At 48.5% G+C, this 10,991-nt stretch overlaps 2 pseudogenes; both read left to right on the plus strand.

Moving 5' to 3' along the window:
- The first annotated feature begins 7,703 nt into the window (after window positions 1-7,703).
- On the plus strand, window positions 7,704-8,369 carry LOC136330125 (leukocyte immunoglobulin-like receptor subfamily A member 6; annotated as a pseudogene).
- A 68-nt stretch (window positions 8,370-8,437) lies between these two features.
- Window positions 8,438-9,465, plus strand: LOC136330126 (leukocyte immunoglobulin-like receptor subfamily A member 2; annotated as a pseudogene).
- Window positions 9,466-10,991: the final 1,526 nt, after the last annotated feature.

Below are 10,991 nucleotides of genomic sequence, written 5' to 3' on the forward strand. Positions count from 1 at the left end.
TTCCAGGGTCCTGACTCATAGACTGAGGACGTCCCAAATACCTGGGAGCAGATAAGAGGCAGGTAGGAGAAGGGAAATGGCTCTCTCTAGGATATCTCGCACATTCCAGGACCATCGTGTCCTTTTACAAATAAAGCTGCAGGGGGTTCCTGAGGGGACCAGGCTGAGTAGGAACCAGGGCTCCCTCATCTCTACTCTAATCACCACCATGTTTGCAAGGCACTGGAGAGGTGCATTCGAGGAAACCGGCACCCCTGCAGCCCAGGTTGGCAGGACCTGGGGCAGAGAAGGAGGTGACACCGTGTCACAGCAATGGCAGGTTTGCCGCCTTCTGTTCCTAAAGCAGCGACTCAGGGTCTCCCCAGCAGTGTGCTCACAGGGACAGAGAGCCATGGTCTCCCATGACTGTCCCCTAGGCTGTCCCCAGACTCCCCCTGTGCCTTCCTCATACACCCAGGCACATGGAGACAGACACACAGACACACTCACACACATGCAATCCTGCACACATACAGGAAAAACAAGTTCATTTTTTTGTGGTTTTAATCTTAGTACAAAAGTATAAGTGTTTATAGAGAGCTCTCTCTGAGTTTTCCTGTGTGAACACACAGAGTAAACTGTTGTGTGCTTACAAGGAACAGTGCAATTTCTAAAAAGGTCAGTCATTATAGGCAAGGTGTTAGAGTGCACATTGTCACTTACAGTTAGTCTCCATATCCCTTTGATAATAAAATTTCTCAAGTCCCAGAACTGGGTGCACTTTCTACAAATTTAGTATAACACATGCAAGGTACCTCACCCCAATTGCAATGTGTTTTCAGGTCACTGTGTGCTCAGGCATTAGCTTGGGCTCTGAACAGGCCCTAAATATGGGCTGTGTCATCGTAGACAAGATGCAATTGCTGGTTTGTTCAAATTCTCTATTAACAGAGACTAGGTCAGGGAGGGGTATGGGGGAGGGGCATGAGGTGGGACAAATATATGGTGATGGAAAATGATTTGACTTTTGGTGATGGGAACACAACACAATCAATAGTTCAAATGCTATAGTAATGTTTACCTGAGACCTATGTACTCATTGATCAATGTCACCCCATTAAATTTAATTTCCTTTTTTTAAAATTTATTTAGAAAGTTAATCTTTTTTGTTAGGTTTATTTTATGGTATCTTATTATTTTTTTGGTTTTGTTACAACTGTAAAAATAATTGTTTTATTTTAATTTAAAAAATTAAATTTATGAAGAATTGTTATTTTTTTTGTTCATTTTCTGAAGTTTCATCATTGGCATATAGGAGAGCAATAAACTTTTGTTGTTGGTATTGTTGTGTTTTTTTTGTCTTTTCCAAATTTAAGTGATCTTTTTATTTAATTTTTAAATTTTATTGAGAAAATGAAATTTAACAGGGTGACATTGATCAGTAAGAGTACATAGGTTTTAGGTAAAAGATTGTAAAGCATTTGAACTGTTGAATATGTTGTATACCCATTGTGAGATCAGTTAGCAATGGGGGAAGGTCACGTGAGGAACCAGGTCTGGGGACTTGAAAAAGAGTGACTGTCAGCCAATGAAATTTTGCCACACCTCATATCAACCCGCTGCCACCATAGTGACGTTATAAATTACCCCCCCCCCCCCTAGCATGGGAGTCTGCGTGACTTCTCTGGCCTGTCTGGCGAGAACTTCGCCAGAGATGTGCTCTGAATAAAGCTTTTGCTAGTCTACACTTGGTGGCTATGCCCTTCTTTCTTCCTTGTTGGAGACTACCTTACATTTGGTGCTGAAACCCAGGAGGAGCTTGAAGCCTGCTGGGGCCTCTCCTCTCCCCTTCTTTTCCGAGGAAGAACAGGACCTCTGACTTCCTACCCACTTCAACACACAGTGCGGTAAGTCCCTTGCCTCTGACCTCCTCTCAGTTCTTTCTGTCTCTGAGTTCTTCTCTGTCTGTAATTGCAGCTGTGCCAGGGAGCCTCTTATCCGTTCCTAGTGCATGTGTGCCTGTGGAGACATCCGGGACACTCCCACTCTACTTGACCGTTCGGTGGCCAAAGATTGAGTTGCGTGATGCCAAGTCTCATCTCTGATAACTGCAAGGCTGAGGGCAGCCATAGAGGCACAGGAATCTAAACTTGGCTCAAAAACACCCCTGGGGGCCTTATCCAGAATCTCTCCCTCTCTAAAGAAAAAGAAACTGATCTTCTTCTCCAACATGGCCGGACCACAATACCCACTGGATAACCAGACCTGGTGGCCTCCTGAAGGGACTTTCCATTTTAACACCCTTACTGATTTACAGAACTATTTCCAAAAAACTGGGAAATGGTCAGAGATCCCTTACATTCAGGGCCTCTAGTATATGTGCTCCTACACTATCTCTGTGCTACCTATTCCATGGCGCATGTCCAGAGAAACCTCAGCTAACCCCTCTGCTCCTGATCTTTTCTCCTTCTCTGACCCCCTGAGGAACTCTCTCCCTCTCCTGCCCAACCCCCAGGGGCACCCCTTTCTCTGGTCCCTCTGCAGACCTCTTCCATTCAGGTCTCTTCCCTCCAGGAAGCCCCCTCTCCTGCCAACAAGGAGCCCTCCCTTCTCCACTGTGTTCTTAAGCCCCTCCCCCATCAAGCTGCCCTCTGCCAGCCATTGACCCTCACGTGGGTTTGCAGGGCTCCTGACCCCACGGCCAAGTCCCAGTCTTCCTGCAGGAAGGTCTGGCCATGTCTTGCCTCTAGCTCAGTGTTTCTGGCTGTTTTTTGGTGCTGGGCTCCCCAGGAACTCCCCTCCTCTTATTCTCAGCCCCCAACCCTTATCCGAGACCTGATGAACATGGCATTTAAAGTTTTTAATGGTCAGGAAAAAAAGGCTGAGGCAGCTCACCAGGCCCGCATGCAGCAAAAGGTGATGCTGCAAACCCAGGCTCTTGTGGCAGCCCTGAGGCGGCAGAGCAACAGAGGCAAGGCATAGGAGGTGCCCAACCAAAGTTTGGACTGCAAAGAGGAACCCCACCAGGAGCTTGCTTTAAGTGTGGCAAAGAGGGTCACTGGGCCCTACAATGCCCCTGCCTGAGGCTGCCCACTAAGCCCTGCCCTGACTGCAAGCAGCCTGGTACCTGTTGGAATGATTGCTCCCTTTGGGAAACAGGCTCTTCCTCGGTGTCTCCACACAAAGGACAAGCCACTCGAATGGGAGGCCAAGCCAGCCAGGCGGGCCCATCGCTCAAACTCCTCAGCCTCATAAACGACTGACACGGCCTGGACTCAGAGACCCCCATCACCCTCGCTGAGCCCAGGGTAATGCTGCAGGTAGCAGGTAAGTCCATCTCATTTCTTGTGGACACAGGGGCTGCCTTCTCTGTTTTGCCATCACACTCTGGACCTCTAGTTCCTTCACAGGTCTCAGTTATGGGAGTGAGTAGGACCACTTCCTTTCCCTTTTGCATGTCACCCCTGATACCTAGTTTGAATGAATTCCCCTTTTTGCACTCCTTCTTAGTTATGCTCATGCCTTGTACCCCTTCTGGGTCAGGACATTCTACAAAATCTCAAATCCACTATCCAGCTGACAACATCTTCCCACCTACTTCTACCACTCCTTACTGAAGGCTCTCCCACTACCACAGATTACCCTAACCTGGTCGCATCCCCTCTCCTTTAAAAGATCCGGATCTAATACTCTTTGTAGATAGGAGTTCTGTACAGGGACCCAAAAGACGATGACAGGCAGCCTACGCCTTGGTCACCAACTTCTCCACCCTAGAAGCCCAGCAGCTGCCAGAGGGCACCACCTCCCAGAAAGCAGAGCTAATTGCCATCATGCAGGCACTCACTCTGGCCCAGGGAAAATGCATAACAACTATACTGACTCTAAATATGCTTTTTTTATCGCCCACAGCCACTCTGCCCTCTGGAAGGAAAGGGGCTTCCTCACTACCAAGGGCTCCCCCATAATCAATGCTACCCTCATTTCTAAACTTTTGTAGGCATTACAGCCTTTAACTGAGGTGGCTGTGGTACATTGTAGGGGTCATTAAACCTCTCAGGACCCGGTGGCCTTGGGAAACTCTCGGGCTGATGCAGCGGCTCGAAACCTCACCCTGGGAGCCTCCCTCTCTCCTCTCATGTTTCTCTCCACCTCCTTGAAACCTTCCTACACTCCTGAGGAAGAACAGGCCCTCCTCAGAAAAGGTGAAGATGTATGCAACCAGGGATGTATATTTCCCGGAGATAGAATTGCCTTACCAAAAGGACAGGCTGAAACTCTTCTTTCTGATATCCACTATTCCTTACACATAGGGCCAAAAACTCTCTATCGGTTCTTACAACCACTCTTTTTCTTCCCAGGCCTCCAGTAGACTATCGAAAAGGTATACACAGCATGCACTATCTGTTCCAAAGCCTCTACATCAGGCGTCCCCAAACGACAGCCCACGGGCCGCATGTGGCCCCGAGGCCATTTATCCAGCCCCTGCTGCAGTTCCAGAAGGGGCACCTCTTTCATTGGTGGTCACTGAGAGGAGCACTGTATGTGGTGGCCCTCCAATGGTCTGAGGGACAGTGAACTGGCCCCCTGTGTAAAAAGTTTGGGGACCCCTGCAGGGGGCACATGCCAGGCAAGAATTAGCAAGTTGACTTCACTCATATGCCCCTTTACAAAAAACTTTGTTATCTCTTAACTTTTGTCGATATCTTTTCAGGGTGGGTAGAAGCCTTTCCCACCTCTTGAGAGACAGCAGATACCATTGCCTCCATTCTCATTGAAAACATCATCCCGTGGTTTGGACTGCTGACTACCATCCAGTCAGACAACAGCCCAGCCTTTATTGCCCAAATAGTCCAGCATGTTGCCACCTCTTTCAACATTACCTGGAGACTCCACATACCCTATCATCCTCAATCATCGGGTAAGGTGGAAGGGGCCTGTGGCATCCTGAAGGGTCAACTAACCAAACTTTCCATCGAGACCAGACTCTCCTGGCCAAACCTCCTCCCTCTGGCACTCACCAGAATCCAAACAACCTCACGAAACCCCACTGGACACAGGCCTTTTGAGCTGGTTTATTCTAGACCATCCCTAATCAATCACAACTTACCTGTTAACCACCCTCCTTGTGCCACATACCTCCCCTTTCTGTCTTTACTCTGCCATCTTCTTAGGGAACATGTGGACCAGACCCTTCCTCCCATAGGGGGTCCAAGTGAAGCTCATCCAGCAGTCCCCCTCCAACCAGGGGACAAAGTTCTTCTTAGGGAGCTTTGCCCAGCTCCCTACAGCCCAGGTGGATGGGACCCCATACGGTAACACTGACCACTCCTACCGCAGCCAAGCTCCTAGGGCAAACACCTTGGTACCATGTCACTCGCCTCAAGCTTGCCCCCATGGAGGACCACTGCCAGTTGGAACCACTGGGCCCCACCTGTCTTCAGATCACCAAAAGTTAGGCCTTGCAGATCCTCCTGTTACTCCTGTCCCTCCCACCGGGAACCTGTGCCAGAGTGACTTAAAGCAGGCAGCAATGCTGTTACTATATCAATGAGACTGGCCTGGTGGAAGAAAACATCAATGTCCTCAACCATCTGCAAGAGAAACTGTGGAAGGGTCTCTCTTCTTACAACCCGCTTAACTCCTAGTGGCAGTCACCCATCCTCACCTGGGTTGCCCCTATCCTAAGTCCTCTCCTAATTATCAGCATATTACTCATGTTTGTTCCTCTTTTTCTTAGATTCTAACAGGGCTGCATCTGTGAGGTTTCTCCAGCCATAGACAATCAGATGCTCCTACACCCATATACGTGACTCCCCTCAGAGCCACCTCCTTCCAGCCTCCCCTCCCACGATATCCCTACCCAGCAGGAAGTAGCCAAATGAATAGCGGCACTCCTATCTAGCATAAAAGGTCAGAATGTGAGGTCATTTGGCAATGGGGGAAGGTCACATGAGGAACCAGGTCTGGTACTTTAGCTGGAACCACCCACACCCATGCTGCCAAAAGAAATGGCCCAGGAGCACTTTGAAAAAGAATGACTATCAGCCAATAAAATTTTGCCACGTCATATCAACCCGCCACCACCATACCGAGGCTATAAATGACATCTGGGCGAAGGAGGCTGCACAGCTTCTCTGGCCCACTTGTGGACCAGAGAACTTCACCTGGAATGCACTCTGAATAAAGCTTTTGCAGGTCCATACTTTGTGCCTATGTCCTTCTTTCTTCCTCTACGCAGAAGTACATTACAATCAGTGTCCCCCTGGAAATATCACCCCCATCAACACAAAGATTAGTAACCTGGTCCTGTGGCCCACTCTCTGTACCCACCACCCAGGCCCACTCCCCACTGGCTTCTTCTTATTTCTGAAAGTTTCCCTGCTTCTCTGTCATGGTCAGTTCTCCCATTTGTTTGACTGTGACCCTGTGTTTTACACACAATACTCAGCATCTCTGTGTGTTTCAAGGATATGTGACTGTGGAGTGTGCCTTCATCAGCCTTTCCTGTGGTGTCTGGGGCATGGTCATCACAGTTTCCCAACCTGGATGTGTCATCATTGCCCACGATACCTGCCAGACTGCACCCCTGCATGTTTCAGGGACCACGGCCTCCTCACAAGAAGGCTGATCAGAGACATCATTGTCACCTCACTGCAGGGAGAGGAGGAGACCCAGGAAGGCACAATTCCTGCTCAGGGCTGACAGTCCTCACAGGTTAACAGCTCTCCTTTCCATTACACTCTGAATTTCCTCTGGCTCAGTGTTTGCAGACAGAATTCAGTGAGAGAAGCAGGGTCCTGCCCAAGAAAGGAAGGGGCGCTGAGGAAAGAGAAATGACTCATGTTTTGAGAGAAGCCCTGATGAGAAAGAGGGTGCTATTTATAGAAGAAAAAGTTACTAAAGGGAAGTGTTAGGGAGAGACAGCAGGCCAGGGTAAAGGTTTTATTTCCCTCTGTGAGTCTGTGAACAGTGTTATAAAATTCTCCAGGCGAGTCTGTCTCCCAAGGGTCTTATCCTGGATGGAATGGCCCTGTTGGCTCCTCCAGACGTCAAGGGAAACTGGAAAAGTGCTCAGTTCCTCACTCTCTTTAGCTTCACACACAGTCACTAACTTTAGATACTTCTGCCCTCTGAACCTTCCTGGATCACATTTCTTGGGTCACTGTCATAGCCCATGCCCAGCTAAGGATGCGAAATAAATGCCACTGAGGACCAAGGGCAGCAGCACCACACTGCCCACCCTCACTGCTATTCTCAGTCTCAGTGAGCTTTGGGAGAAGAGAGAGATGATGTACTCTCCTCCCTTAGAACATGGTCTTATGGAGACCCCAGAACTTAGGAGGCTCAGCGAGGTCAGGACTTCTATGTGGAAGAGAGATATGCTCAACCCAGATCTGATCCCCACAGTCAGGGGCCCAGACTAAGCCTGGAGCTTCTGTGTGGGAGGGGACAGTTCTCACAGGAACTCCCTTCCAGGCCTGTGTTGGCTTCTATGGGAGCAGGTAAAGGTTGTTGAGCCCCTCCACCAAAACCTACTGCTTTAGTTCAGTAATCCTTCTGGGCAGCTGGGGAAACAGAGGGTCTGGGTTAGTAGTGACAAGTCTTGAATGGCCTTGGGGTGACTGCTAGGGAAACTGAGGCAAGAAGGGCACCCCTGACATTTGAGGTCAGATTCATTTTCAGGGCTCCTCCTGATATTGTCCATATGATCTGTTAGTGGCCTCATGGTCACCAAAAGTAGCTCTGTTCCAGTCCGGTGTGAGGGGTCTCTGCAGGCTGATGTCTACAGGTCTGTATAAAGAAAAGGAAACCTGGTCCTGGATTATGAAGATCCCACTGGATTCCAGGAACAAGACTGGCTTCCTCATTGAATCCATGAGCTCACACACAGCAAGAGGATACCAATGTGCATAATACAGTGAGTGACTTCCTGATCCTGGTGGTGACAGTTGAGAGGGAAAAACTGATCTCTACAATGAGCTCCTTGTCAGAAGTGAAAGGAAATGGAGGGAGGCCTCATGGAGTCTCATGTCTCACACACCACACCCGCAGTCCATGGAGTGATGCTTTTTCTTTGCCCTTAGGATCTTACGGAGCCCCCTCTCTCTCAGCCATCTTTGCTTTCTGGTGGCCTCAGGAGGGAACGTGTCCCTTTTGTATGGCTCACAGAACACATCAGGCACTTTCCCTCTGTTGAAGGAGAGAAGATCTGACTCCCCCCAACACATGAAATCCAGCAACCATGGTGGAGGCGGTGAGCTGTCTTCCCTGTGGACCCTGTGTGCACATCCCATGTGGGAACCTACAGATGCTATGGTTCTCCCATCTCTTATTCGTATGTGTGGTCACGGCCCAGTGACCTCTATATCTCAAGGTCACAGGTGAAATAGCCCACATTTGGCTTTATTTTTTTTGTGTGTCCAAAATCACTTGCATAAGCCTTGTGTCTACTAAAGTCATGGAGGTCATGAGGGTTCAGTCACACTAGTTTCCTAGGGACAGAAACAGGTGGAAAGCTTAGGGATGGACCAGGGAGAAGTCTCACTGCAGCCCCAGTGGGCACTGTCGGGCATGGGTGTCCTCCAAATAAAACTTTCCCCTTCAGCTCAGGCGTGTACTAGGAGTCCTCTCTGTAGACACAGCTGGGCTCACTCTTGTTACCTGAAGACAAACTGGCACTCCAGTGTCACACAGAGGCTGGCTCTGACAGATTTACTCTGAACACGGATCAGGGGCTCACACTTCCTCAGTGTCTTGATGAACAGCACAACCCCATTTTATGCCTGGGCCATGTGAACAACACTCATCAGGGTCAGTACAGGTGCTAGAGTGGACAGAGCCTCTCCTATGTGTGGTAAACCAACAGTGCCCCTCTGGACATCCTGATTGCAGGTGAAGAGCTCTGCCCTGTTCCACGTCCTAATTGTCATCTCACAGTTCTGGGCTAAGGGTCACGCTGGTGGTGATGTGATCCAGGAGAGGGTCCTGGAGCAGAAACTGAGGTCTCTGAGAAAGGAGTGAATAGGGGGAAGTTTTGGGCATAGAAATAGAAAGACCGCCCAGAGAAACTGGGAAGAGATGACAGGGGGTCACAGGCAAAGTTTCTGGAGAAGGACTTTTTCCTTCAGCTCAGGGTCAAAGGCATGTGGAAAGGGGGTCACTCTCTATACATAACAACATTCCTCTCTCCAGGAATGTACACAAAACCCTCCTTCTCAGCCCAGCTAGGACCTTCAGTGCCCTGAAGAGGGAACGTGACTGACCCTGCAGTGTCACTCTGAGGTCTGGTTTGACATTTGTGCAGGTTCACCTGCACAAGGAGGGGTCATGGGATCCTCCCACCACCTTCGTCTGCAGTACACTTCTGCATCTTCTCAGGCCACCTTCACCATCAGTGCTGTGACCTCAGGTCACAACCAGACCTACATGTGCTATAGCTCACACAGCATCTCCCCTACCTGCTGTCACACCCCAGTGACACCTTAGAAGTTGTGGTCTCAGATGAGAATCCCCAGCCCATGTCCATTGAGGGAGCAGAACTTCAGCTCACAACCTGTCCCAGGAGAGACAAGGGCTAAGATGGGAAAGAAGGAGAAAGAGTCAGGTCATCAACAGGGAGAAGACAATCACACAAAGAAATGGTGAACAGGAGGAGTCACACACCCACCCCATGTCTTACCCCACCTGTACATCCAGTCCATGCAGGGTGTGTGCAGGAGAAAGACTGCAGAGTGTGAAGGAAGGGCAGACCTTTGGGGAATAGAAATGGGACTAAAAAATGACATGAGGAAGCAGTCCCAGTCCCTCGTCTTCCTCCTGTCCCTGTTTCATGCAGTAATTGGGGTCTGCAGACCCCCATCCCATTGGCAAATGTCATGTTTATTGAATAACAAAGTTTCTTATATCAGCCATGTCTCTCCAGACTCTGGGCAGTACTTCCCACTTCATTCCTCAACATTTTACACAGGTACATAAGCGATGTCTTTCAAAGGACTTGGTGGGACAGGTGGGGATGAAGGGAGGGGCCTCGAGTTGCAAACAGCACTGAGGTCACTGATGTCTGTAGTGGTCAGTATGAGAGGAAATGCAGGAAGGGAGGGTGCCCAGCTCAGACAGGGAGAAAGGAGCAGACACCACCCCTGCCTCGGTCCGTGGTGCTGATTCCAGGGTCCTGAGAGTCATCCTGGCTCCTATGGAACCAGGCCTACATATGAAGATTGAGTAAAGGCGGCCTCTTACTCTTGGGTTAGTGTGATTGGATCCAGTGAAAGTCTGAGCTGAAGAGAAGTTGGCTCAGCCCCCTTTGAGAGAGAGCCCACTGACAAAATTCTACCTGTATGTCAAAATTCTACCTGTATTTGCTTCTCCCATATGTCAAGGCAGAATCTGATTCTGGATTTCAAAGTTACACACACCATATAACATACAAATGGCATATTGTAGACTTGTATATTGAAACCTATATAATGTTATTAACCAATGTCATTCATATACATTTAATTTTTAAAAATTCAAATGTTTGAAATGTTAAAAATGGGGCAAAATAATCTGTGGACTGGTTTGGAGCATTGTGCCTCAAATCACTACAAATATGACAATTAAAAAGAAGTTATGATGACTGGACTTATTGGCTATTTCTCTGAAACTTAAAAACGTATTTTAGAATGAACATCACTATTTAGCTCATCTGCACCAATAGTAGTGCCTTTCTTCTATGGATGTAATTGCTACACTTTCTTTTCTCATAAATGACCCTTGTCTCTGTCTTCTGTTGGAACAAGGTTTAGGCTCTGAGTACAAGGAACCTAAATAGCTATACTTACTAATCCCTTTCCTTTGGAAGACCCTTTTATTTTTAAATTAGCACTATCATCTTATAGATTTTTAGATATGTCTTAAATGTTCTCAGTACCAGTCCATTGTCTTTTTTATTTTTGTTTATTTAAGTGAGAGGATAGGGAGGCAGAGACAGATTCCTGCATGTGCCCCAGTTGAGTTTCATCCAGCAAGCC

This window comes from Saccopteryx bilineata, chromosome 3 (genome assembly GCF_036850765.1).
Source record: "Saccopteryx bilineata isolate mSacBil1 chromosome 3, mSacBil1_pri_phased_curated, whole genome shotgun sequence".
In the NCBI taxonomy this organism is placed as follows: Eukaryota; Metazoa; Chordata; class Mammalia; order Chiroptera; family Emballonuridae; genus Saccopteryx; species Saccopteryx bilineata.